Raw genomic sequence first — 5,732 nt, forward strand, 5'->3', positions numbered from 1 at the left:
GATTTGGAATTTAATTAAAAGAACAATTCTTATTTAGAAGCTTAAAATGGAAAGAGTTGATCGGAGAGTTGACTTTTGAGCAAACGACCTCGCAATTGAATTTTGATGATGTCAGTAGCTTCGTATGGTGATTTCGGACTTCGACATATGTCCGGATTCGGATTTGGAAATCTGTAGGACAATTCGACGCATTTTGGCGAAAGTTGAAAAAATAGAAGATTTTGAAATATTCTACCGAAGGATGAATTTTTGATAGCGAGGTCAGATTTCGATTTCGAAAATGGGAATAGCTCCATTACGTCAATTATGACTTGTGTGCAAAATTTGAAGTCATTCCGGGTTGATTTGATATGTTTCAGCGCAAATATAGAAGTTGGAAGATTTGAAAAACTTATAATTCGATTCGATGTGCGATTCGTAATTTTGGCGTTGTTTGACGTGGTTTGAAGCCTCAACTAAGTTCGTATTGTATTTTGGGACATGTTGGTATAATTGGTTGAGGTCCCGGGGGTCTCGGGCAAGTTTCAGATGGTTAAACGGACCAAAATTGGACTTGAAGGAACAGTTGGAAATCTGCCACTGGTGTCATCACATCTGCGATGAAATTGACCGCAGATGCGCCACCACAGATGCGACATCACAGATACGAGATTGAGGTCGCAGAAGCGAAGGGAGCAGGCCTGGGCAGTGGTCGCAGGTGCAAAAATTATCCCACACCTGCGAGACCGCAGAAGCGGAACTTCTCCGCAGGTGCGAGCTTTGTGGCTGGGCAGTGACCTCGCAGAAGCGTGCATTTGCTCGCAAAAGTGAGCACGCAGGTGCGAAAAATCAGTCCATAGGTGTGAAACTAGGCGGAATCATAAGGACCAAAAATGGTCATTTTTGGCATTTCGTTTTGGAATTTTTGGAGCTCGGATTTGGGCGATTCTGGAGGGATTCTTCACAAGCTTGGTTGGGGTAAATGTTCTATATCCTAAAGTGATTATATTTCATGAATCCATGATTATATTCATCGTTTACGGATTTAAATAGAAGAAATCAAGATTTTTATAAAATCTTCCAAAAACGAAAATTTAAGATTTGGAGGTCGAGTTGTTATTGGAATTCGATAAAATTGGTATGGTTGAACTCGTATCGGAATGGGTGTTCGGATTTCATGAAAATTATGTCCGGTTCCGAGGGACGGGCCCCGCGTTGACTTTTGTTGACTTTTGTTGACTTTTTGGAATAAATTTTTAAGTCGACATTTTATTATCCGGAGTTGTTTTCGATGAATTTTAATGAAGTTATACAATTGAATTGGATAGATTTGAGCTGTCCGGAGGTCAATTCAAGCAAGAAAACTATTTTGAAATATCGGCCTAACTTCAAAAAGATAAGTGTCTTGCTTAACCTCGAGTGGGGGAATTACCCCTTAGGCATCGAGTCTTATGTGCCATTTGTGAAGTGTGAAAAGCCGTGTACGCGAGGTGACGAGTATGTACTCGGGTTTATATGTGCAAATTTATTGAGTTAAAGTCTTAAGCATATTGTGTAGTAAATTGGATAATTATTGGCATATATTTAATTATCTATTTATCGTGCATAAATCCTTGTTGTTGAATCTGTTGTTATATGACAATTTGATGTGATTGTTACTTGAAATATTTATGAAATTTCTTGAGAATTGTTGGTTTAATATTTCTTGAAAATTAATTTCAATATGAATTTTTCCTATGCAAATGATTAATTAAATGAACAAAAGAAGAGATGTTAATATAATTATCTAAATCTGAATTAATGAAGGCGTGACCTATGTTGATTATTTTTTATCTTTGTTGATTGTTTTTGAGGTTTTATATATATATATATATATATATATATATATATATATATATATATATATATATATATATATATATATATATATATATATATATATATATATATATATATATATATATATTAGTGTGGGCCTTCGGCTATCTATTGTGAAATTAATTGATTTGATTGTGTCTTTGAAATTTTGGTTGTGGCCATTGGGCAATTTGTGATATGAATTGATTTTGATATGTTGCCGTGGTAATTCCCCGTGTAAATTATTGTGTTGTGTGAGTTATTATTTTGAGTAGATAAGGGAGGCATTTCAACATTGTATATTATGTGGGTATAAGGGTGGCATTTTACTGTTGTTGTGTTTGTTGGAATATTGTTTGGACGGAGTGATAAAGGCGGATATAGGAGTGATAAGGGTGGCAATAGGAGCGATAAGGGTGGCTATTGATTTTGTGTGGGCGTAGCGATAAGGGTGGCTATAGGAGCGATAAGGGTGGCTATTGTCAGGGACGATATGTAATGATGTGGAGTTGTGGTGTGGTGATTTTCATGTGATGTTGTGATTTTCTTGTGTTTATTTTTATACCTTGTGCAAAGTGTCTTGTTGTTGGTAAATTGATAATAATCTTATTTATGTTAAAATTGGGAGCTTGTGGCCATTGCCATGTGGATTATAAAATAAAATATGGGCATGAGGTGCTATGAGTAAATTATGAGAATATTGGCAGATGAATTTATCCGTGCAGTTGTGATATGAAATGAAGGCACGAGGTGCCAGGGAAATATAATAATTTAATTATGGGCACGAAGTGCCGTGGAAATATGAAGAATGGGCTGAGACCTGTGTTTATGAAAAATATGAAAATGGGCTCAGACCCGTGGTTGAATGATTATGAAATGAAGTGTCACATGGTGACTTTTTAATTGAAAGAATTATATTCAAAATATTTAATTGGAAGGATTTTTATGCAAAAAGATTTATTGAAAAGGATTGCATTCGAAAGATATTTATTTAAAGAAATTATATTTAAGAGAAATTTATTCAAAGGAAGTATATTTGAAAAATATTTATTTGAAGAAATTATATTTGAAAAAGAGTTATTTGGAAGAATTTTATGTGAAAGACATTTATTTGAAGGATTTGATTTAGTTGGGTGTAATTATAATTATTAATTACTGAGCGATAATTGATGGTGTTCTTGTGTGTTACTGTGCATATCACTGATTGTTTGATGTTGCTATTATTGTTATTTGTGTTCTATTATTTTGTATATTATATTGCTCAGGTTATTAAACTAGTGAGTGTCTTGAATGTACCTCGTCTCTACTCCACTGAGGTTAGACTTGATATTTACTGGGTACCGACCGTGGTGTACTCATACTACACTTCTGCACATTTTTGTGCAGAGCCAAGTACTGGAGATATCGGAAATGATCAGAGAATAAGCGGGATCGTAAGGATTCAAGGTAGAGCTACTTGATCGTCGCAGTCCCTTGGAGTCTTTCATTTCATTGTACTGTTAATTTGTAATCAAACAATATTATATATTCGGTCATCGTGATCATTCCATGTTATTCAGTTAGAGTTCGTGACACAGTACTACTAGTCTTGGGAGGTTTTATATTCATATTTGTTCCGTTGTTAATTTTGATTATTTATTTAATTATAAAAAAATGGCTTCAAAATGTAATTGAAATCGGCTTACCTAGTTTTAGAGACTAGGTGCCATCACGACGCATGTGACGGGATTTTGGGTCATGACAAGTTGGGATCAGAGCTCTAGGTTCATAGGTTCTACGAGTCACGAACGAGTCTAGTAGAGTCTTGCGGATCGGTACGTAGACGTCTGTAACTTATCTTCGAGAGGCTACATAACTGTTAGGAAATTTCCACTTCTTTCATTCTTGTCGTGCGGAATTTGTTGAAAATGGAATTTGAGCCTTTGTATCTCTATTCTCTCACAGATGGTGAAGACACGTGCTACCGGGTTAGCTGAGCAGGCATCCGCATATACTCCTAGGGCTGCAAGAGGCCGGGGCCGAGGCAGAGTGTAACGACCCGACTTGTCGTTTTAAGAATATGCGCCCAGTTGAGTGACTTAAGGTCTCGAGCAGCTTCGCAATATGTATTATGACCCGCGGGTGTGGTCGAGTTTGAGTTACTGAAGATTCAGAATTAAATTAAAAGAATAATCCTTATTTAGAAGTTTAAATGGAAAGAGTTGACTGGAGAGTTGACCTTTGAGCAAACGACTTCGGAATGGAATTTTGATGATGTCAATAGCTCCATATGGTGATTATGGACTTAGTTGCGTGTCCGAAAAATTATTTGGAGGTCTATAGTGGAATTAGGCTTGAAATGAGGAAAGATGAATTTTTGGAAAGTTTGACCGGGGGGTTGACTTTTTGATATCGGGGTCGGAATCCGATTCTGGAAATTGGAATAGCTTCGTTATGTCAATTATGACTTGTGCGCAAAATTTGAAGTCATTCCGTGTTTCGGCATAAGATATAAAATTTGAAAGTTCAAAGTTCATAGATTTTTATTTGAGGTATGATTCATAGTTTTGATATTGTTTGATGTGATTTGAGGCCTCAAGCAGGTTCGTGTTATGCATTGGGACTGGTTGGTATGCTCAGACGGGGTACCGAGTGGCTCGGGTGAGTTTCGGGATAATTTCGGACCATTTCCAGGCCATTTTTAGCTGCTGGTTTTTGGCCACAGAGGTATGCATCGCGATCGCAGATAAACAGTCACGATCGCAAAGAGTAGTTTTGATGTTTGGAGATTGTGAATCGCGATCGCGGAAGCCTTTTTTCGATCGCGTAGAGGAAACTCCTGCCACACTGACATGACTTTGGAAGCTCATATCTCGCAATCTATAAGGAATTTGCAGATGATCCAAAAATGAAAGTTGTAGCCCTTTGTATCTAGTTTTTCGAAAGGTAAACCATTTATTATGTGGAGCTGTGTACAAAATGTTATGGTAGATATACTACAGGCTGTCCGGGAAGAGTTTAGAAATCTCTGTTGCATAGGGCTCACTTTGGAAGCTTATATCTCGAAATATATAAGGAATTGGGAAATGAGCAACAAATAAAGTTATAGCCCTTGGAATCTAGTTTTCAGAAAGTTAAACCATTCATAATATAGAGTTTTGTACAAAAAGGTATGACCATTATACTAGAGGCTGTGTGAAAAAGTTGGGGAGTTTGTTCTTCGCGATCGCGATTGGTTTTCCGCGATCGCGAAGAGCAATTTTGGGGCTGAAAATTTTTGTGCTTCGCGACCGTGAAGAGTAAATACCTTGACAGTAGCTATATTTCGAGGTTTCAGCCATTTTTAACATATTTGGAGCTATGGAGCTCGGCTTGAAGCGATTCTTGAGGCAATTTTTACCATATGGATTGGGGTAAGTATTCTATATCCTAAAGTGATTATACTTCATAATTTTATGGTTATATTTATCATTTATTTCGGATTTAAATGGAAGAAATCAAGATTTTTACAAAATCTTCCATAACCAAAAATTTAAGATTTAGAGGTCGAGTTGTTATCGGAATTTGATAAAATTGGTATGGTTGAACTCGTATCAGAATGGGTGTTCGTATTTGGTGCAAAATTACATCGGGTTCCAAGAGACGAGCCCCGCATTGACTTTTGTTGACTTTTTGGAATAATTTTTTAAGTCGACGTATTATTATCCGAAATTATTTTTGATGAATTTTAATGAGGTTGTGCAATTAATTTGGATAGATTTGAGCTGTCCAGAGGTCAATTCAAGCAAGAAGACTATTTTAAAATATCGGCCTAACTTCAAAAAGGTAAGTGTCTTGCTTAACCTCGAGTGGGGGAATTACCTTTTAGGCATTGAGTCGTATGTGCCATTTGTAAAATGTGAAAAGCCGTGTACGCG

The sequence above is a fragment of the Nicotiana tomentosiformis genome, chromosome 4 (assembly GCF_000390325.3).
Source record: "Nicotiana tomentosiformis chromosome 4, ASM39032v3, whole genome shotgun sequence".
NCBI lineage: Eukaryota > Viridiplantae > Streptophyta > Magnoliopsida > Solanales > Solanaceae > Nicotiana > Nicotiana tomentosiformis.